At 41.5% G+C, this 23,973-nt stretch overlaps 1 long non-coding RNA gene across 2 annotated transcripts in view; it reads left to right on the forward strand.

Annotated features, from left to right (window-relative positions):
* Positions 1-23,973, forward strand: part of LOC144309185 (uncharacterized) — a 109,800-nt gene that overhangs the window by 46,562 nt on the left and 39,265 nt on the right. Inside the window, exons 5-6 of one of the 2 annotated variants that reach the window (XR_013375271.1) lie at positions 6,084-6,223; positions 21,855-23,084. This is a non-coding gene — a long non-coding RNA (uncharacterized LOC144309185). Of the gene's footprint in view, positions 1-6,083; positions 6,224-21,854; positions 23,085-23,973 lie in introns of those variants that run through there. The other variant, XR_013375270.1, reaches the window with a different exon arrangement.

A 23,973-nucleotide genomic window follows, 5' to 3' on the forward strand; every position in this document is an offset into this window, starting at 1 on the left:
TGAAGTGCAGAAGCCAAACCATATGGGAACTGGTAGACTCTTAGCTATTTGCAGGAAGATGAGAAGTGTGTGTGTGTGTGTGTGTGTGTGTGTGTGTGTTTTAAGAGAAAAAGGGGCAAAAGTGCAGAGGGAGAGAGCAAATCCCAAGCAGGTCCACACCCAGTGTATGAGCCCTATGCAGGGCTTGATCTCACAACCCTGAGATCATGACTTGAGCCAAAATCAAGAGTTGGATGGACCCTTAACTGGCTAAGCCACCTAGGCACCCCAAGGATGGGAAGTTTCTAATGTTGGTCACCACTAAAGTGCATGGGTTGATTCAGACTGTAGAGGATGTGGCACAAAGTAAGGGCTCAATAAATGTGATGAATGACCGAATTCATTAAACCTTATCTTAAAATTCTGGAATGCTAATGAAGCTTGAATCTGACAACTTAAGAAAATAAAGCGAACATTGTTTTATATAGCGTTAGTCAAGTCATAGAATCCATTGTACAAAGAGATGGTGCCTATTGACGCTATAAAATAAGCTCAAGAAAAATTGGTGTAAGGTGATGATTGATGGGGAGGGTAAGAGGTGTCTCTGGTAACTCTAGAAAATAGGGTGCCACCTAGTGGAACCATTTCACTAATGGCGTATTTTGCATTAAACACTTTGAAAATTTAGGTTCTTCGTAAAACCTGTAGCGATTGATTTTCTTTCTCAAAGAGTGCTTTTTTTAAACTTTTTTCTTTGAGTTAATTTTGTATTTGCTGAAGAGTTGTAAAAATAATACAGTTCCTATATAATCCTCACCCAGCTTCCTCAATCTTACATTAACAATGATACACTTATCAAGACATGGAAATGAACGTTGATGCGAAACTACCGACCCAATTCCAGATTTTGTTTGGATCTCGCTATTTTCCCACTGATGTACTTTTCTGTTCCAGGATCTCATCTAGGACCTACAGTGTTTTTTTTTAATAAAGATTTTATTTATTTATTTATGAGAGATACACAGAGAGGGAGAGAGAAGAGAGAGAGGCAGAGACACAGGCAGAGGGAGAAGCAGGCTCCATGCAGGAAGCCTGACTTGGGACTCAATCCCATGTCTCCAGGATCAGGCCCTGGCCTGAAGGCGACACTAAACCACTAGCCACCCGGGCTGCCCCCCTACAGTGTTTTTAGTCATCTAAAAGAGATGAGAGATCCCTCATCTCCAATCTGAGACAGGCCCTCAGTTCAAAGAGTGTCTATTATAAATAATCTCTTAGGAGTTTTTGATAATAAAGAGGATTTAGAATATAAAAGGTAGTCATAAAATAAGAATTTTGATCTGGATTCTCATGGTGAGCATTGTAGAGTTGTCAAATCACTATGTTGTACACCGGAAACTAGTGTAACATTGTGTGTCAGCTATACTTAAATTAAAATATTTGATCTAGCAATATTTATCCTGTTTATACATTTCATTTCACCCAATCTTTTTTTTTTTAAGATTTTATTTTTAAGGAATCTCTACACCTAATGTGGGGCTTGAACTCACGACCCTGAGATCAAAGAGTCAGTCACATGCTCTATCAACTGAGCCAGCCAGGTGCCCCTCCTTTAAAGACCACCTCAAGTCTTTTTTTTTTTTTTTTAAGATTTTATTTATTTACTCATGAGAGACACAGAGAGAGGCAGAGACACAGGCAGAGGGAGAAGCAGGCTCCACACAGGGAGCTTGATGGTGGGACTCGAGGGACTTGATCCTGGGACTCCAGGATCATGCCCTGGGCCAAAGGCAGGCGCCAAACCGCTGAGCCACCCAAGGATCCCTCCCTCAAGTCTTTTAAAATCACTTTTTATATTCGGAGAGTGCTGTAGAAAGTTTTACAAAAAAAGCTACTGAAAAGTAGTGAGAGGCAGGAATGAATCTTTGACAGTTTTCTCATTTTACTTGAAAGAAAATTGAGCCATAGGGGAGTTTTATATTTTCCTTCACTTGAACAGCAGTTTCATGCACACCGGCAGGTAGAAAAAAGGACGACAAATTACACAGCAATTGAAAAGTAAACCTCATTTCACTGACATTTTTTATTATGACAGTAACTGAGATTTAAAATGAAAGATGAGACTTCTCAAATTTTATACTGTCGAATAAATCAAATGTATTATTCCTCAAAAGTTGGTATCTTTAATGCTTTGAAATGCTCTCAACACATATATGCTTATCGAGTTTTATCTAGTTTTTTTAAACCAATTATTGGAATTATCAATTTCAAGACTTTTAAAGTAACTTTTTGCTGCTTTGTATGTAGAAATAAAGATTTGTATTACAAGTTACTTCAAAAATACAAGTGATTTTGCTTTTGTTTTTTTTTTTTTTTTTGGTCCTTAAACATCAGTTATTTCGCTCTCAAATTAACATAATGGTTTGAGGAATCATGATTAAGTTGGAAGATGCTGTGTAGGAAAGAAGAAATGACAAGTTGGGGGTGCAATGTGAAGCTTACTTTATTTGGTTTATGGCTTCATTACTCAGACTATTGCCTTTTGCACTGCATGAGTATCCCCTGAATCTGTTGACTTCAGTGAATTCTGGGGTACCTGAAAGTAGTGGGAAGGCCTGGAATTTCCACACAGGATATAACATTATCCTTTAGTGTTGCCCCTTACCCACCTTTCTCAGATCAACTCCAGTGTGGTGATACCATATGAAATGAAACTTCCTTCTAAACCAAGAAGAATGACTCAGGAAGGCCTCCTTGGCCAACAGAAGACTGGCTTATTCAGAAAACTCATCATCAGGTTGATGTTGGCATGAGGGAAGGATGGATGTGCTATGTTTCCAAGATACCAACAGTTTTTTGAGCTGTGGTCTGCCCTTAAAGTAGCCAAGCTTGCAGAGGCTGTGGGACTTTGGAAAGCCAGAGTGTCTGCTTTCCCAGAATGCTTCACTTGACTGGGAAATACAAAGGTGTTGCTTTTCTATTAATTGTATAAAAACCATATTTTTTGCTCAGTACATTTTAATTCCTGTCTTTTTGTATGTGCATACGTCAAGTTATTTGAGACTTAAACACAGAAAGGAATTGCCTGCTGTTAAGGCAACCTAGAGAAGTAGAGAAATCAGTGATTCAGATTTCTTAACCCTACTATTAGGAACCTTTCTCTCATTTCCTTTGACCCCAGACAACACAACGGGGATGGAGGTGGGAGGCACTTCTCACCTGGTGCTCTCCTGTCTGACAGAAATAAATTAGTATATAGTATTTATTCATATGTGTAGCTGTTAGCTATTACTCCGGTTTGGGTAAAGTAGTTGAAACTTAACCAGAGCCTCAAGGAATTAATAACTGAAGGCCAAGGACTTAACCATTTTAGGTTTGTGAACATTTGAGCAAAGTGAGAATTTTGCTGCCACTCACTTGCTACTCACACTGGGGCCAGCCCTGCCAGTTTCTAATCACATAAGAAACACGCAAAGTGAATTTTATAAACTGCTAATTATAAATATGATTTCCTCTGGAACACAGGAAGCAAGCATTTGTGAGGCCTGGGAATGAAAGGAGGCTTTTCCAAATGAAGCCGTTTACACCCATGTACTAAATAGATTGTATATGTCTTGTGAACTGAACTTGAGAGCTGCATATACACATTCCGAAGGATGTGGGAGAGATCAAGAACTTCCCTATTTGGCTGTATGATTCTAGAAATTTGTATGTCTATATGTTTATTCTAGGTGGAACCTTAAATAATTTTTACATTCAAATAATTTGGGGGGCACCTGGGTGGTTCAGTGGTTGAGCATCGTACTTTGGCTCAGGGCATGATCTCAGAGGCCTGGGATGGAGTCCTGCATCAGGTTCCCCGCAGGTAGCCTGTTTCTTTCTCTGTGTTTCATGAGTAAACAAATCTTTAAAAAAAAATTCTGTGCTAATGTTTAGCAAGGTAGTGATTATTTTTCATGTGCCTCCATGTTTTATTTTGACAATTAACCATTAAGTATTTTTCTTAATATGGACACATTTTTTATTATTTTAAGTAAGCTCTATGCCCAATGTGGGGCTTGAACTAATGATCCCAAGATCAAGGGTCACATGTACTACCAACTGAGCCAACCAGGCACTCTGTCATAAGACATTCTTAAATAACATTTTTGTTCCATTTCTGTATTTTATCTCTTACAGTAAGTGGGAAAAATTATATTGCTTCTTCTTGCAGTTGTTAATAAGCAAACATTTCTTTGTTCTTTTTTTTTTTTTAAAGTATGCTCCACACCCAGTGTGGAGCCCAATATGGGGCTTGAACTCATGACCCTGAGATCAGCGTCTGGGGTGAAATCAAGAGTCAGACACTTAACCAACTGAGCCACCCAGGTGCCCCTCTTTGTGCTTTTTAAGGAGAACTTCTTTATTTTTTTATTTTTTTAATTTTTTTCATTTATTTATGATAGAGAGAGAGAGAGAGAGAGAGAGGCAGAGACACAGGCAGAGGGAGAAGCAGGCTCCATGCACCGGGAGCCTGACGTGGGATTCGATCCCGGGTCTCCAGGATCGCGCCCTGGGCCAAAGGCAGGCGCTAAACCGCTGCGCCACCCAGGGATCCCGAGAACTTCTTTAAAATGGTGGAAGTCAGACATTATATGCATAGCGTGAAGGTCCAAGGAAGGTAGTTGGAGTGACAAAAGAGGGGTTCATGCTCCCCTTAGAAATATCGAGAGATCGAGTGTCCCTTTGTACAGTAGTTAGTGCAAACCCACTTATTCTGAATGAATTTTCTTCTACTGACTCTCAACGTAGGTTCCTTTATGTTAACTTTTGACTACAGTAGTAGTTACTGCTTTTTAAGATTTATTTATTTATTCATTCATTCATTCATTCATTTATTCATTTATTTATTTATGAGAGACACAGAGGCAGAGACATAGAGAGAGGGAGAAGCAGGCTCCCTATGGGGAGCCTGATGCGAGACTTGATCCTAGGACTCCGGGACCAAGGCCTTAGCCAAAGGCAGACACTCAACCACTGAGCCACCCAGGTGCCCCAGTTACTCGATTTTTAAAAACGGACTTTTATCACTGCAAATTGAGAACACTTCAAGTGGGTATAAGAACAAGGCTGTTTAAAATGAATGACCAGGATGTTAAATTGTCCCCTGGGTTGTTCAATGTTATGTGTTTGAGTCCTTATGTTCTGTGAGTGAGTAGTTTCTGTTTCTGTACTTTGTACAGTTCTTAGTACTTCATAAATTTTGGGTATTCTATAGCTATATTGGGTTCCCAGAGCATGTAATATTCTTAAATTGAAGGCCTATGGAAGAGTCTTGTACAGTGTTTAATGAGTGCTAAGGTTTTCCTCTATTGGAATTATGAAAAAAATACAATTTTCTTTATGTACTTTAAATCCTGCATGCTTTTAAAATAGGCTGGGTTTGGCTCTGCTGTTTTCATGACCTTCCCTTCATTATTATTGACAGTCTTAGAGAATGAGGCCTTTGCTGGTAGGTTAACTTGATTGTAATTTGTATGTGTCACAAAAGTACACGCTTGTTCTTTCATCATCAATACTAAATCAGAGTACTCTTTTAAACCTTGGATTTTCTTTTGTCCACTCCTTGCACTCTTAGCTGTGGGCTAAACAAGGGTGTTGAGATTAGCATGGGGCCCTGGGTTTTGGGTGAGCTATTTATTGACTTGATACTGTGCTCATCTTACACATTTATAACAACTCCATCCTTTGTAAAAGAGTTCCCAGCCTGTAAGAGGATGTTGTACTTTAAGATCAGTCTTGGTTAATGTGAGAGAGGTTTGTAGCATCTGGGGAATGGAGTTCTAGAAATTTGATTATAAGGAAAGGGAGCGAGGGATGTGGTCTGTCCTGTTTTGAGTTGAGCAAGGTGTCTAGGAAGTTTTCTTTGAAGCCTGCATTTACTCATTGGTGTCAATTTTTTAAATCCTGGTCCATCTTCCCCTTCTCAGGAACCACATAGTAAAAGATAGGCATATTTGGTAATTAAATACCTGGCATAGGGAGAAGTAACAAAGATTGCTGTTTTCAGAAGGGAAGCATAGTGTTCTAGATCCATTCCTCCCTTCTTTTTTTTTTTTTAACAGAGGGAGAAACTGAGTCCTGAAAGGTTGTGACATCCTTGAAGTTATACAAAGAAGTAGCATACAGCTCATCTTGAAGTAATATGAGAGCAGCCTCTAGTTGATTGGCACCCTCTTCAAGAGAAATACTTTTGCTCAGCTTGGTGAGTATTGCCATTCTGATTACATCACTTACGATTTTTTTAAAGATAGGTTAAACTTACATTGAAGAAATACATATGTTGCTTTTGAAATGGAGACTTTTGGGTAATATTTAGATCTATCCATATGTTATGGTTTAGGCCAGATTAACCAGACAGTTTCAGATCGGTTTTTTTGGGAAAGCTTAGATGTATATTCATTCGAAGTCTCTGTTAAATCACAGCTTGTAGAAGCTATTTCCAAACGGCCTTTCATTTACTGGTTAAATTAAGGATACTTCTTGGGGTGCCTGGCTGGCTCAGTGAGAGGAGCATGTGACTCTTGATCTCAGGGTTGTGAGTTCAAGCCTCACGCTGGGTGTAGAGATTACTTAAAAAAGATGCTTCTGAGGAAAAGATCGTGTGCTCCGAATCGAGGCCGGCCATCCTTCCTTGGTGTTTCCTGTGCTATACCTCCCTTCCACCTGCCTTTGAAGCATCATGTTCCTGTGTCCTGACTGCTTCCTTTTTGGTGTCCCTCTGTCCCCATGTACTTTGGCTCCCGGAGGGCCCAGGGGCTCAGGTCCAGGTAGAGGACCTCACCAGGCAGCTCAATCCCCCTTTCCCATCCACCACTGGAGAGTCACAGTGAGTTGTCACCTGCCTGGAAAGCTCCCCTGGGGTTCTGATCTACCACCAGGGGGGAGAAATACTTGCTGTAATGAGTGAAGGACCCCTTTCTATGGAATGAAGCTCAGAAAGTGACATGAATAATAAAAATTTCTGGTTGGAATCCTTGTTTGAGGTCAAAGGAGAGCTTTTTTCTCCTATTTTCTCATGGGTCTTCGTTTGTTGAACACCTAAGTGTGCCAGGCTCTAAAAACAGTATGGCCACACTTACATCCTTACTGCAACAGTGTAAGGAAGAGATTATTGGCCGTATGTTAGATATGAGGTCATAGATATTTAAGAGAGGCATTCAAGTCATATGATCACAGTTAGTAAACCATAGAGGGGATTGGTTAGTTTTGCTTGTCTGTTTTTACCGAACCATCCTATGACAAAAATACAAAATAGATGTTTGGTTTGTTACTCCCTTTCTTTCTTTTTTTTTTTAAGAAGTTTTTTTATATCTTTTTTTTTAAGATTTTTATTTATTTATTCATGAAAGATAGAGAGAGAGAGAGAGACAGAGACAGAGAGAGAGACAGAGACAGGCAGAGGGAGAAGCAGGCTCCATGCAGGGAGCCTGACGTGGGACTCGATCCTGGGTCCCCAGGATCACATCCCGGGCTGAAGGCAGTGGTAAACCACTGGGCCACCGGGGCTGCCCTGATACTCCCTTTCTTACTTGGATATCAGTATGAATAACAAGATCATGATCTTTCAAGGTATATACTTTTGGTTTTGCAGAATTTTTGTCTGATAATTAAATTGTGTATTTGTTCAAAAAAGCAGTTTTTTTGAAGTTGCACTATATGTCAGACTCTATACTAGGTGCTCCGGATACCACAGGGAATGTATATAAAAGTAAGTATTATTGGGCAGCCCGGGTGGCTCAGCGGTTTAGTGCTGCCTTCAGCCCAGGGCCTGATCCTGGAGACCCAGGATCGAGTCCCACGTTGGGCTCCTTGCATGGAGCCTGTTTCTCCTTCTGCCTGTGGCTCTGCTTCTCTCTCTCTCTCTCTCTGTGTGTGTGTGTGTCTCTCATGAATAAATAAATAAAATCTTTTTTAAAAAGGTATTATTCTTACCTAGTCCTGAGAAAAAACTAGAAACTTTATCTGTGCGACTCACAGAATTGCTGAGCCAATTGGGTATTTCTTGAGGTTACTTAGCTAGCTCCTGAAGGTCTGGGGTAAATGCAAACTAAATCATTCTGTGACTAATAATTTTTAAGGAGGGAGATTCCATTAAGCCTTTAAGATAGCTACTGCTTGAGACTGGTCTAGCCTGGTGTGATGATGATAAATTTTTTCTGCACCTTCACAGTTGGCTGGTATATATGTGCATTTTAAACCAAATACATTTTAAAACCTTCCATTCTATACCTTTGACCAAAATAACCACCCTCAGAGGTTTGGAATTGACAAGCAGAGAGCCCAGGCAGGTGCTCAGACTCCTGTTTAGTACTGGTGTGGTTGGAACCCTACCCACTGTGGTGACAGTCTCTGACATTACTCCTATTTTTCTGTTCCAAACTGTTTTGGTCAGTTTGCCCTATGTTGCAACGTGGTTTAGAAACTTCTAGGAACATCTCTTCTCGTAATTATCACAGGTGCCTCATAGGGGACTTGACTTGGTTTTTTAATTCCAGAACACTCTATGATTCATATAGAAATACATGCCTATTTTTTTTTTGTTCTTAATTGATTGCTGTGGTGAAAAGAGCCTGACCTCCTATTATGATAGAATTACCAGATCATGGGGTATAGACTTGAATCTGTTTCATCAAGCTCTCCCAAATGGGGTTTTACCATCTTACTGTAAAGCTACAGGTCTCTGGTTCTATGATTGTATTTATGCCTTTAAAGTATAGGGAGGAAATTAGAAAACTTTTAAGTGCTTGCATTATGAGAGTGCCCATTGTAGGGGAAATCTCTCCCAAAAGAATAACTAGATCGAATATTTATAGAACTTTCCCATTAAATTTGTTAATATTTATCAAGTTCTGAGATAAGCTAGAAGCTCTGTGTATATTTTTGTATGTCCTATCTTCACTGTCAAGGTGTGGAAACACAGAATCCTAGATTCATTCCCTGCTCTGAGGAACTACCTGGTTTACCCAGCAAGGAGCTCTTGCTCCCTGGAGTATGTCATGCTGGTTGCTGGAGCCAGTTTCAGGGCCTTTGTGGCCACAGGGCTATTTCCCCTGCAGGTATCTGGCTAATGCTTGGCTTGAGTCACCACAAAGTGGCTCCTTTGTCTTGGTCCTACAAAATTGCCCAGAGCTAGAATCATTACTTCTTTCATTGTCCATCTTTTTGTCTTAGCTCCTTGTTCAACTACTAACTTGGAGCTCTCCTCCATGTATCCATCTGAGATTGTGCTTTAGATACAGGACTAAAGCACTTTTAGGTTGTAGACTTTGCCAACAGGAAATTTTATTTAATCACCAAACAATCACATGGAATCATTCCTCAGTTTACCAAGGTGAAATTTTTCCTCTGGGACCATGTGACTAATTCTAGTGCTGGTGGTGTTGGGTTGTGTCTTAAGCCTTTTGAAGGCAATGTACTTCCTCTGCCTACATTTCTCTTAACCTTCACACTCGTTTCTATTCATCTGTGTAATCATTTAATGTCTGTATTCCCTACTGAAGGTGATGTTCTATGATGACAGGAACTTTCATCATGTTGCCTCACATACATAGTAGCTGTCCAGTCAACACTTATTTTTACATATAGGTGTAAATAGCACTGACCTGGGACCCCGCCACTTGGGCTGCAGTCCCATTCTGACCTCTGCAAGTATATGACCTTGAGCCAGTCACTTCCCGTGTCTAGAACAGTCTCCTCATCTTGTGAAAGAAGGCAGGCCATGGGCAGGGAGATTCATGAGGTGGCGTTCAGCTTTACGAGTTTCAGTTTGTGTCTGACTAAATGGAGGAAGAATTACAGCCAGTCTTTTGAATGCCACGACTTTATTTCCATACCCTGGCTGATTCTATTGAAGTGCTCTGCCTTGGGCTGGGAATGGCTGGCCCACTGCCTTCTTGAGAAGCCTGTGCCAGAACCCGAGTCACCTCCTTTGGGACATCTGAGGGCAGTGTGTTTTCCAGACTTTTTCTGTAGCAGTTGAATTCTCTTCCCGATAATAAAAGAATTAAAAAGGCTGTTCATTATAGGTGGGGTAGAAGCCATGTTGGCACTTGACCTGTGCCTTGGGTACATGCTGTGTGTAAGATAGAAGTATCTCAGAAGGTGGTTTGGAGGGTAGTTGGCTCTGATGGTGAGGGTGTGGAGACTCTGGCCTTCCTTGGCCAGCTTTACACTTAGACCTGACCCTACCCCCCATACCAACCTGCAAGCCCCAGTGCCACCTCCACCCCCGTGGTTCCCAGCTCACGTCATAGAAAAACATTCTGGCCTGACCAGGTAACAGACATTTGGGTGGCTGCATTAACTATACTGGCCAGGCCAGTCTCAGAAACAAGGAATCTGCACTTTACCCCCTGAGCCTCCCTGTAACTTCCACCTTCCCCCTCTCCCCCACCACTATCCAATTACTAACAAGATTGGAAAACTCTCTGTGACAGTCCAAAAGATCTTGGATCAAATTGTCTCTTTTCTAATCTAGGAGAAGTCAGATAGGAATCCAACAAGAACTTCTTAGACCAATCCTGAAAAAATTACAACCTATCCAAACTCACCTGAGTTGATATCTATAACCTTGGTAGTCTTATAATCATTAATAAAACTGAATTCATGGTTAAAAACCCTCTGAAGAAGAAATTTGCAGTCCCAGATGGTTTTGAAAATAAATTCTAACAAGCATTTAAGGAAGAAAGTAACACCAGTTTTAGACCATCTATTTTACAAAAGAGGGTAAACTTGCCAGTTTATTTCACAAGGTCAAAATCACTGATACTAAGGATGGTAAAAAGCAAAACAGCAGTGAGAAACCCACAGACCAATATCCTCATAAACATAAACAAATTCTTCAAAGGATATAAGCAGTATTAATTGTCAAATTTATGCGTGTAGAGTTGTTTGTTATATTCCCTTATTCTTTTAAATATCGGTGGCATCTGTAGTGAAACCCCCTCTTTAATTGGGTAAGAAATAAGGTTTTCCTTTGTCAGTCTTGCTATATGCTTAACAATTTTGATAGTGTCAGAGAACCGGCTTTGGTTTTTGTTAATTTTTTTTCTATTGTTTTTTAGCTTTCAATTTCATTTATTTCTGCCCTTATCCTTAATATTCCCCTACCTCTTTGCTTTAGATGTATTTTACTCCTTATTTTCTAGTTTGTACAGATGGAAACTTAGATTATCGATTAGAGACACTTCTTTTTTTTCTGGTATAAATATTGAATATAAATTTCCCTAGAAGCACCATTTTAACTGCATCCCACACATTTGATGTTGTATTTTTATCTTGTTCAATACAAAAAAATTTTTTTTCACTTGAGACTGGTTTTTTTAGCCATATGCTGTTTAGAAGTATATTGTATTTAGAAATTTCCCTTTTCTCTGTGTTTTGTTTCGGTCTTCATTCTCTTTTGTTTTGATTTTTAGTTTAACTTCATTATGATCAGAAGACATACTTTGTATGTCTTCCAGTTCTTTTGAATTTAAGTTTTATACTTCAGGGTACAGTCAGTCTTGATGAGTGTTTTACAAGTACTTTGAAAGAATACGTATTCTGTTTATGTTACTGTTTTGTAAATACTCCCTTCAATTGGTTGGTGGTATTTTCTGTTTATTATTTCTATATATTATTGAGAGTGGAATGCCAAAGCTTTCAACTGTGACATCAGATTTATTTCTCCTTTGAATTCCGTCAGTTTTTGCTTCCTTTATTTTGAGGGTTTGTATGTGGGTACAAATGTACTTAGGATTGTCCTGTCTTGTCAAACTGACCCTTTTATCATTCTGTAACATCTTTCTTTGTCCCTGGTAATGCAGTTGTCTTTGTTTATAATTTTTATTTTTTTATGTAATCTCTACACCCAGCCTGAGGCTCAAACCCATAACCCCAAGATCAAGAGTTGCTTGTCCCACCCACTGAACCAGCCAGGTACCCCACAACTCCAGTATTCTTTTGAAAGGTTGTTTGCTTGTTATACCTTTCCCCTCCTTTTACTTTTAACTTAATACTAATAATATATTTCAAGTGAGTTTTTCATAAAATGTAGTTGGTTCTGATTTTTTTTTTTTTTGGTTCTGATTTTTTAAATTCATTTTCACAACCCATGTCCTTTTTTTTTCCATGTCCTTTAATTTACTGTTTAGACCATTTTAATTGACTGTAATTGTTGACACGCTTGGATTCATCCTGCCATTTGACTATTGATTTTCATTCCTGTTTTATGTGTTCTGCCTTTTGAGTTATTTGAATATTTCCTAGTGTTTTATTTTAATTCATCTCTTGTATGTCTCCTTATATCTTTTTTTGTGTATGTGTGCCTGCTCTGAGGATTACAATGTATACCTACTTTACTGGTTTAAGGGGACTGTGGAGACCTTACCACTCTTCTCTTGTTAAATTTATCTTATGGTTACAATGGCATGCACTGAAAACCCCATAGACAATGTTACAATTTATGCTTACAACAAAGAGCTCAAGAGGAGAAGTAGAGTGGTTTTTTTTTTTTAAACCCAGATGTTTACCATTTCTGCTGCTCTTTCTTAATTCCTGATGTTCCGTGTTTCCTTGTGGTATCATTTCCCTTTTGTCTAAAGAGCTTTCTTTAGCTTTTATCTTAGAGGAAGTCAGTTGCATGTAAGTGATCTTAGTTTTCCTTCATCGGAGAATATCTGTCTTTTGCCCTCATTCCTGAAAGATCTATTTGCTGGATATAGAATTCTATGTTGGCAGTTCTTCGCTGAAGTGCATAAGATATATTGGGCCACATCTTTCTCTCTTCCATGGTTTCCAGTAAGGAATCCATAGCCATTTGAGTTTTTGTGCTTAGAGGTAATATGTTTTCTCTCACTCCTTTCAAGATACTTTTGTGTCTGGTTTTCAGCACATTTTTCTTTGGGTTTATCCTAGGTGAGGTTCGTTCTGCTTTTTGAATTTGTAGATTTATGTCCCTTGGGATATTTTAGCAAGTCTCCAGCCACTAGTTTGTTAAATTTTATTTCTGCAATGCACTTTCTCCTCTGTTTTTGGGACTTCTGTGATACAAATGGCAGACCTTCTGTAACTGTCCTGTGAACCCCTGAGGCTCTGTTGTTTTGTTTTAAATCTTTTTTTCTCTTTGTTGTTCGGATTGGCTAATTTCTATGGCTCTCTCTTCAAGTTCTTGGACTCTTATCTCCATGCTGTGTTGAATCCATACAGGAAGTTTTTGTTTCAGTTATTTTATTTTATTTTAAAAATATTTTATTTATTTATTTGAGAGAGAGCGTGTGTGAGTGAGCACATAAGCCAAGGAAGAGGGAGAGGGAGAAGCAGACTCCCCTCTCAGCAGGGAGCGCGATGTGGGGCTTGATCCCAGGACCCCGAGATCATGACTTGAGCTGAAGGTAACCGCTTCACCAACTGAGCCACCCAGGCGCCCCACAGTGATGTTATTTTTCAGTTCTAGACTTTTCCAGCAGTTCTTTATAGCTTCTATATCTCTGCTTAGACTTCTACTCTTCTGTCGGTTTCAAGATCACTATGATTGGTTGCTGGAGCAGTTCTATAATAGCTGCTTTAAAGTCTTTGTCAGATAGTTCAAACATCTGTGTCATCTCAGCCTTGGCCTCTGCTGATTGTCTTTTCCCATGCTGAGTAATTTTGGATATTATCCAGGACATTTTGAATGTTATGTTATGCGGCTCTGGATCTTGTTTAAATCCCATGGAGAATGTTGATATTTTTGTTTTAGCAGGCAGTCGACTTGGTTATGTTCAGAGAGCAAGTTCTAACCCAGTCTTCTGTGAGCTGCAGTCCCAGTGTCTGTTCAGTTTGCCTGGCCTCAGCAGTGCTCTTTGGAAGTGTCAGGTGTGCATGCCCCGCAGTGACCCATCAGGGACATAGGCCATCCTAGTTCTCTTGGTCTCAGGTAGGCCATTTAAGATGTGATCCACGCATCACACACTTGTGGCCGAGCCCGTGAATTGATAAACAACTTATGCAATGCCTCTCCCAAGCTTCTCCCTCTCCATAATTTCTTCAGCACTTTCCAATTCCATGGGGCTTCCCTGTTTGGGTCATTTAGCTGGAAAGCTTTGGATTTCATTGCTCTGCTCTGCCACATGTGGCACAATGGGGCCCGTGTCCCTGGCACCAAGTGACAGGAAGGTTGAGAATAAAAATGGCATGGTTTTCGCCCATCTTCTTGGAACCCTGGCTCTGCTGAACCCAGAGGAAGGTCCTGGTCCGTCAGAGTTTGATCTCCCAGGTTTCTGTTGCTGCAGGGCTGCCATTGCCACTTGGGGATTGTGGCCCGAGAGAGCAGAGCAGAGAAGAAGAAAAACCATGAGGGCTTCCCCCCACTCTCTGAGCATCGGGGCTGCTTCCCTGCTACCTGAGCCAGAGCTCCAGGGCATCTCCAGGCTTGTTCTCCATCAGCAGTCCATGCCCGCTGACAGTGTGTGGGGTTCAGGCTTGGGGCACGTTGAAGGAGAAAGTCAGGGCAAACTTACTGGCACTTCAGGGGTAGTTTGAATTCTCATCTTTCCTCAACTGCCTGTTGCTGTTTACTTTTCGGGATCCTCCAATAGCTGCTCTGTACAGGCTCTCCAGGTTTTACAGTCTGTATTGCTGAGCGAAAAAGGGTGGAGTGTGCTCCCTCAGTTTTTATGTATGCCTGGAACCTCTGTCCATTTTTGTAGGTGTAGGGATAGTAGGAGTCTGAGCAGTAGATGTATTGCCTGCCTGCTTAGTGTCCCTCCACTCTATCTACCCAGCTCTGCATCTTTGCTTGAAAAACCATCCTTAGGACCCCACATGAGTCTTTTAGGAGGAAGGCGGGATTACTACTGCTGGTCATCTGGACAATCAAAAAAGTGCTTCTTTCTGGACTCTGCAACTGAAAGTAAATGGGTAGTATTTTTCTCCTTAACCTATTTATTTAAGTGGAAGGTCTTTTTCTTTTTTCTTTTTTTTTTCAAGATTTATTTATTTGACAGAGAGAGAACACAAGCAGGGGAGTGGCAGGCAGAGAGAGAGGGAGAGGGAGAGGCAAACACCCTGCTCAGCAGGGAGCCTGAGTTGGAGCTCAATCCCAGGACCCCAGGATCACGACCTGAGCCTAAGTCATACACGCCTAAGTCAGACACCTAACTGACTGAGCCACCCAGATGCCCCTGGAGGTCCTTTCCTTTCCTTTCCTTTCCTTTCCTTTCCTTTCCTTTCCTTTCCGTTCCGTTCCGTTCCATTTGTAATTTTATTTAAATTCTCCTTGCCAACATATAGTATCACACCCAGTGCTCATTTCATCATGTGTCCTCCCCAATGCCTGTCACCCAGTTTCCCTCCCTCCAACCCCCCTCCCCTTCTGCAACATTTTGTTTCCCAGAGTTAGGAGTCTCTCATGGTTTGCCTGGAAGCTCTTTTTCAAAGGCATGGGTTAATACATCCAACTGAAAAGGTTTCTGAAATCCTTGGGGTCCCACTAGAAAAGGACCATGAAGATAAGTCTTTCATAAATCTGAGTCCCAACAGGCACCTCCTCTACTAAGTGAAGATGGAGACAGCTTTGTTGTACCAGGGTCCCGTGTTAGATTCCCAAGGTTGCATGTGCTTCTAATTCCTAGAGAAGTGATTGTTGTGATAATAGTGAAGGGAGTTTAGTGAGAAGGAGAGAGCAAAGCTTCCACAAGAAATCCAAATAACCTCCCTTTTAGCTAAATGGTTAAAGGTGTCACCAGGGTGGTGAATGATATTCAAAGACCTGTTGTTTGGGAGGGGTGGGGAGCAGGAAGCTCTGCTGGTGTGAGAGGAGAATGGAATGTTTTAGGGAGCCGGGGTTGGTCATTTCCAGGAGCAGGGCGGACAGCACGGTGGGAAGGTCTGGCTCCAGCTTGAGCCCACTCACAGGATGTCAGGGGGAAGTGTGACTAAGGTCACGGCCACGCCACGTGGTGGGCCAGCTGGAGCCAGAGCAGGGGCCTCTGTGGCCACACATCCTGAGTTTCCATGGTCTAATGCAGTGGGCTTGAAAGAAAGGGTGGATGCAGGATGCTGGCTGGGCGTGCGGAGTGCGTGGGCTGTTATGTCTTAAGTGACAGTGGGTGGAGATTACAGCATTTCATCTGCTTTTCCTTTGACACCTTTTAAAGATCCAACCCACGGTTTCCAAGGGTTTATGCCTGTATCTGCCAGAGGGATCTTAAACCCTGGAGGATCCTCAAGGAGCATAAGGAAAATTTTCATTTGAGTACCATTTGCAGCAAGTAGGGGAATTTCAAATTGGATTGAGAGTTCAAAATGCTCTTCCTATTAAGCAATTTATGAGGGGGTTATTTTGACGTCCTTCTGAGGGAATTTTAAAATGCTTCCATATCTGAAAAGTCTACATACTTTTCTTGTAACTTTTCTTGGGAGAAGGCTGTACAGGATGTTTAGCAGGTTGGGTTTCAGAATTTCAGCAGCTTTATGCTGTTGTCATCCAGTTTGACAGATTGAATGTGCACTTAGAGGAAATGGAATGTATTTTTAATCACTGGGATGTATTGTACCCAAGGAACACAGGAGAGTGTATGTTAGGTTTCAGCCGTGATTAATATTTTGCTGATGAGTTTTCAACTCTGTAGCATGCTTACACTCTGCCTCTACTTGAACAATGCCTAGCATTTCTTGATTTTAAGAATGGTGAACAAGTCTCAGAAAATCGTTTCGAATTTTTATCATCCATTGGTGAAGATTTGAGAAGGTCTCACATGCACATTTTTAATTTCTTAATTCAGAACAAAAAATGTATTACTAAAAAGTATGAATTCTTAATCTTCCCCCCCCAAAATGATAAAATATGCTTTATGGAATGGGAAAGGGCTTTTCTTCAGATTACTAGGTAGTTTGAATTCAAACCATTTGAGTTCAAGTATTACCATAGAAACATGGGTGGGAGGCTGTAAGTACTGTAGGCTGTTATTGTTAGACATCTCTGTTGAAAGTGCTGTGTTTTTAAGACCATGCCTCCTGGCAAGAACTCATTGAAGTGTAAAAAGCATTTCCTTTAAAATGCTAAATATTTATTTAGTTCCGGTGTTCTTCCTAAAAATTAAAGACTTGCACTCCTCCTACAGAGAGAAAAGATAGAAGAAATCACAGTCTTTATAGTTAAATTATTTTGAATGTAATTGCCATATTCAAAATGTGTGCATTTACCTTCAAAATAAGATTGCTGAAAGAGACCGGTATCTGCTTGAGAAGCTATGAATTCTTTAACAGAAAGGAAAAGTGGGAACCCACCCACATTTTTTGAGTGCATGTTCTCTACCCTCCCGGAAGCAAGTCACCAATTCTGCTTATAGTATTTGAAGTAAATGTATAGATTTGAAAGGAAATTTGTGCACAGGTTGACCAGTTAGGCTTTTTTTTTTGGGTGGGGGAATGATAAGAAGAGGCTGCACAGATGGGTGTGTTTGGGGACTTAAAGCCATGATTCTCAACTGAGGATGACTTTGCCCCCAGCAGACATTTGGTAGTATTTGGAGCTCTGATTGGGGGAGTAGAGATGCTATTGGCATCTAAAGGTATTGGAATCTAATGGGTGGTGGAGGCCAGGAATGCTGCTAAACATCCTACTATGTACAGGACGCGCCTCCCTCTTCTCCTCCCCCAAACAACAAATGATCTGGCCCCAAATGTCAACAGTTCTGATGTTGAATAACCATGACTTAAAATTAACAGAGAGAATAGAGATGAAAACCAATGTCCTCCCTTCCTCATGGCGAGGTATAGAACACATTTTAGCTGGATTCGTCCATCTTAGCAAATAGCTATATGTAAAGATGATTTCTAGACATCTCAAGGAATAGAAACTATACTAACAAAAGGATTTACTTGTGATTTCTGGGGTCCATTACTTTTCAGGATACACTTAATTTTCTCAAGGCCAAATTTCTCATAGTATAATTATGGCTTCTACTTCCACTTGATCTCTCCAGCATACAGGTAGTAATTAGCGGGTGGCCATTCAGTGTGAAATATTCTTTTGTCCTGGGTATTTAGAGGCTGCTATTATATCCCCCTGAGACTTCCATACCATAAACCAGTCATGAGTGCTAGAGGGTGTTAGCATTGCTTATTAGATCAGGACTCCGCATAAGAAATATTATGCTGAGTGAAGTAAGTCAATCAGAGAAGGACAAACAGTGTATGTTCTCATTAATTTGGGGAATATAAATAATAGTGAAAGGGAATATAAGGGAAGGGAGAAGAAATGTGTGGAAAATATCAGAAAGGGAGACAGAACATAAAGACTCCTAAGTCTGGGAAACGAACTAGGGGTGATGGAAGGGGAAGAGGGCGGGGGGTGGGGGTGAGTGGGTGACGGGCACTGATGGGGGGCACTTGACGGGATGAGCACTGGGTGTTATTCTGTATGTTGGCAAATTGAACACCAATAAAAAATTAATTTATTAAAAAAAAGAAATAGTAGGCTCCAAAGTCAGAATATAATGCACTGTAAGAATCTGGTTTTGTTAGCGTCAAGTGACATTAAGATGTGGTTCTTGTTAAGAAGAAGACACTTAAGTTCCATTAATTTTTTTTTAAAGTTTATTTACTTATTTTCCATTCTCTCTATATACCTGATTTGGGGCTCAAACTCTCCCGATCAAGAGATCGAGTCGGGTGCTCTTCTGACTGAGCCAGCCAGGTGCCCCAAAGTTCTATTTTTAAATGTTATATATAGCATGTGCTTGGAGACTCAGGGATTGAGTTGCATGACCTCAGCAGTTTAGAGGTCCCGTGCTGCCATCTGCCATCCAAACAGGTTCCCTTCTTCAGCATTCCAAGTGGTCAGAGATCTGTAAAAGGTATTGTACTCATCATATCTGGTGCAATCCACCATTCTTCAACATTTTGGAACACTCACCGCTGGTTTAAATGTCAGAACACTGAAATCAATGACTAGACGGAATGGAACTGAGGTAGGAGAAGAAAGCTGGAAGGCTAAGAAGGGAAGGTTTGTGAAGGATGGGAGGTGTCACATAAACCTCCCAGTGGTGCATTCTGCACATCGGAAATATTTTTGACCACCTAGCAAGTTGCAGTTGAGGGAGAGAAGGGATAGAACTTAGCTGGAACTAAAAGAGCAGATGGAGGGAGCAGGAAAGAGAACAATCTAGTCTGCTGCTTTTATAAAATAAAACCTTTTATCATAGTCCTAGGAGAAGAGCAAATGTCCTTAGTTTTATTTAGGAAGCATGCTTCATTACCTGAAAAAGAAAGGATCTCTATCCTCTTAAAATTATATTGTAAAAAAGATTTCCACCACTCTCCACCAAAACATAGAGGTGTATATGGGTATAAAATAACACACGAATATAACAGTCTTCTCAATTATAGACATTTACTGTCCATTTTAAAAAATAGAGATTTTTATCTATAACCTTTTTACAAAGTCACCGAACACGGACCTACGGCTTTTGTTGTGGCTTGGTGAATATTAACCTTATGCCTGCTAATAATGTAAATTGCAAGAAAAATACATAACCATCTCACCATTTATTTTTTATTTTTTAATTATTTTTATTTTTATTTATTTATTTTTAAAGATTTTATTTATTCATGAGACAGAGAGAGAGAGAGAGAGAGAGAGAGGCAGAGGCAGAGGCAGAGACACAGGCAGAGAGAGAAGCAGGCTCCATGCAGGGAGCCCGATGTGAGACTCGATCCCGGGACTCCAGGATTGCACCCTGGGCCGAAGGCAGGCGCTAAACCGCTGAGCCACCCAAGGATCCCCCCATCTCATCATTTAAAACAACATTGAGGAGCACCTGGGTGGCTCAGTTGGTTGAGCATCTGACTCTTGATTTCTGCTCAGGTCGTGATCTCTGGATCCTGGGATTGAGCCCCCATGTTAAGCCCTGGTTCCGGTTCCTCGCTCAGCAGGGAGTCTGAGATTCTTTCTTTCTGTCAAATAATGAATCTAGAAAAACCCCACAATGTTTAAGAAATACACCCCTTGGCCTGAAAAGACATATATTATATTGCTTTTATCTGTTTTCCTGCTGATTTTTTTTAACTTCTGAGGGAGATGGAATCTACTTAAAAGGATGGTAAGTGATTTTTACTCAGAATCTATTCTTTTCATTTTGTTTCTCCTCAGTTTTAATCTCTCAAAGAACCTTTTTCAGTTTTTTAGAGACTTGGCCTTAGTTAAAACCTTATATCTGCTTCTAACAGGGTGGCTCTCTGAGTGAGGCCCTTCCCTTCTAACTCCAGTTTTGTTAACTATTAGAATGAGGACAGGAAGTTAATGGTGGAAAATAAGATTGGCAAAGATAATCCTTGAAGCCGGTAAGGTAGGTAAAGTTTATTATACTGTTCTCTCAACTTTTGTACGTGCCTTTAAAAATTTCCATAAAAAACTATTTTTCAAAAGGGCAGCAGAAATAGATAAAAGTGTTTCTTGTTCCAGGACTACCTTTGGTGTTGTTAAAAGGTCAGGGGGAAGATCTGAATATACCTTGAGGCCTAGTGCAAAGGCAGGCGTGGTATGGCATTAGTTCAGGACCTGTCTTTGGTGAGTGGAAGATGAAGGGAGTAGGTGTGTTTGAGGAGGGTGCACACATAGAAGTTCTTTAGTTGTGACTAGTAAGTCCTGACTCACCTAGACCTGGCTTGCTTTCTTTCACTGAAGAGGGGGAGATATTTTCAAAAGTGACCTTTTTAAAAAAGTTCATTTATTTAGTTAATCTCTACCCCCAAAACCGAACTTGAACTCCCAGCCCCGAGATCAAGAGTCACGTGCTCTATCAGCTGAGCCAATCAGGTGCCCCTAACTAAAACAGACTTTTTCAAAAATATTTTAATTTTATTTTAAATTCCATTCTAGTTAATATACACTGTTATATTAGTTTCAGGTATACAATATAGTGCTTCAAGAATTCTTCACATCACCTGGTGCTCATCACAACAAATGCACTGCTTAATCATCCCTATTTCACCCATTTCCCCTGCCCCCCCACCCCCGCCCCCAGCCTCCCCTCTGATAACCATCAGTGTGTTCTCTGTAGTTGAGTCTGTTTCTTGGTTTGTCTTTTTTTTCTTTGCTCATTCTTTTTTCTTTCTTAAATTCCACATATGAGTGAAATCATATAGTATTTGTCTTTTGCTGTTATTTTGCTTAACATAATACTCATTAGCCCCGTGCATGTTGTTGCAAATGGCAAGATTTCATTCTTTTTTTTTTTTTTTAAAGATTTTACTTATTCATGAGAGCCACACACAGAGAGATCAGAGACATAGGCAGAGGGAGAATCAGGCTCCTTGTGGGAAGCCCGATGCAGGACTCGATCCCAGGATTCTGGGATCATGACCTGAGCCGAAGGCAGATGCTCAACCACCAAGCCACCCAGGCACCCCGGCAAGATTTCATTTTTTTAAATGGCTGAGTAACATTCCAGTGTGTGTGTGTGTGTGTGTGTGTGTGCATACATACCACACATCATCTTTATCCGTTCATCTATCTATTGGTGGATACTTGGGTCGCTTCCACAATTTGACTACTGTAAATAATGCTGCTATAAACATCAGGGTGTGTGTATTCCTTTGAACTAGTGTTTTTGTATTCTATGGGTAAATACCTAGTAGTGCAATTACTGGGTTGTAGGGTAGTTTGATTGATTTATAAAAAAGATTTTATTTATTCATAAGAGAGACACAGAGAGAAAGGCAGAGACACAGGCAGAGGGAGAAACAGGTTTCATGTAGGGAGCCCAATGTGGGACTGGATCCAGTGACTCCAGGATCACGCCCTGGACTGAAGGTGGTGCTAAACTGCTGAGCCACCGGAGCTACCCTCTTTTTTTTTTTTTTTTTAGATTTTATTTATTCATGAGAGACACAGAGAGACAGAGACAGCAGCAGAGACACAGGCAGAGGGAGAAGCAGGCTCCATTGCCGGGAGCCCGACGTTGGACTCGATCCCGGGACTCCAGTATCACACCCTGGGCTGAAGGCGGCGCTAAACCGCTGAGCCACCAGGGCTGCCCAGACCCCTTTTCTAATATAGAAGTGTCCACTGACCCATTGCTATGTTCTCTTTGGCCCACACAGTGCTATAAGTGCTGCGGTGTTTTTCCCTCTTGAAACATGGGGAGATTTGACCTCCTGGAACTATATATTAGCATGTGTCGTAAAAGTTGGGAAAATGAGGCGGTGGTGTTGAGAAATACCCACCCTGGTGAGCATAGGCACACGTTCTACAGCCTACCCTGGCCTCCCTCCTCACTGTATTTGATACGTTAAGTCTCGGGGGACATCTTGGGTTGGGATCCCCATCTTTCTGTGCCTCCCTTCACAGTGATCCCCACGTGACACTGGTAGCCTCGGCTGAGAGCTGGGCCAAGAAGGCAGGTTGGGTCAGGAAGTGTGGCTCCCAGCTGTTCTCTCTGCTCGTGGGCAGTGCTCTTGAGCTCTGCCCTTCATGCAGCCCTTCCCGGGCCACTGCTGCACCACTCTCAGTAGCTGCACAGCTGCTGCAGGCTGTTCGAGATTAGAATTTACGTCAGAAAGGAGAAATTGTGGTACAAGCCTTTTCTAGTCCTCCACACCTGTCTTTTTGGCTCTTCCTGCCTAGAGGCCCCCTTTTTACCTGTCTACTGGTGCTGCTCACGTTCAAAAGCACACCCCGCCTCTCCTTGAGGGTTCTGAAGGCTGGGCACTGCCGGGCTTCCAGGCTGGGGGCAGGCAGCAGAGAGCAGAGCTGCCTACAGGGGCTCCTCCAGCTTCTCCCACATCACTTGCGTGGATCTCTTTTATGTATTGGGCTTTCTGGGCAATTTCCTTTGGAGAAAGCACTCCAAAGCTTAAGGTATTGCCAGTTTCATCACTTGAGAGCCCACAGATGGCCTTAGATTCATCATGGTCTTTCCTGATTGTCGTTCTCTGGTCTCTGTTACTTGCATCTTGAATCTGGAGTGCGTGGTCTCTGTCCTGTGTGTTTCTACCCGCCCAGAGCTCACCCTGGGACTGTGCGAAGAAGGGTAAAAGAATAAATACTTGTTGCACAATCAAATCAATATCTCATTTGCTGATTGTTAGAGCACAGAGGGCATTGTTGATACAAATTTAAAATTTTTTTTAAAGATTTTATTTATTTATAGAGACACAGAGAGAGAGAGAGAGAGGGGGAGGGGGCAGAGACACAGGCAGAGGGAGAAGCAGGCTCCATGCAACAAGCCCGATGTGGGACTCCAGGATCTCCAGGATCACACCCCGGGCTGCAAGCGGTGCTAAACCGCTGCACCACCGGGGCTGCCCACAAATTTAAATTTTAATACCCCGAGACCCTCTTCTGAGGGCACATGCATTCCATGCTCCTCTTAAAATCTGTGTGGTTTTAAATACGGAAGCCATCCACACCATCGTCTTTTCATATTTCCCTTCTCTGATAGATTCAGTCTCCTTAAGTCTGGGCCTAAAAGGAAGGGACAAGTGGTGACAGGACTGGTTGGAACAACCCTGGGAGCCTCAAGCCACCTGATGTGAGGGAAGCAGGGAGGGCTGGGCACTTCGACAGCATTCAGGATGGAGACCACAGCCCTCTCAGAAATACCCTGGGGATTCCCGGACTCTCCCATGGAGAATCCCTCTACTTAAAATATGGTCTCTTGAACTGTGCAATTGAGGACCATCTGGGGAGACCCCCCACATCCCAGGGCAAGGTGGAGGGGATGACTTGAATGGACAATAGGGAGCTCTGGTTTACTTGCTAACCCTACCACATCCTATTTGCTTAACCATCAGCAGTCACTGACCTTTTTTTTAGGGCTGTTTCTGGTTTCAGGGATTAAATATGGGAATGTCCTCCCCGCACGATTTCCCCGTAGGTTATAGATCTCCTCTCTGACTCAGCAGACAGTGCTTTATGCCAGTGCTGCCCCTAAAATTTCAGAGGAGGTTGTGAGGATAAAAGGCCGTAAAGCAAGCATACCTACA

This window comes from Canis aureus, chromosome X, assembly GCF_053574225.1.
Source record: "Canis aureus isolate CA01 chromosome X, VMU_Caureus_v.1.0, whole genome shotgun sequence".
Taxonomy (NCBI): Eukaryota; Metazoa; Chordata; class Mammalia; order Carnivora; family Canidae; genus Canis; species Canis aureus.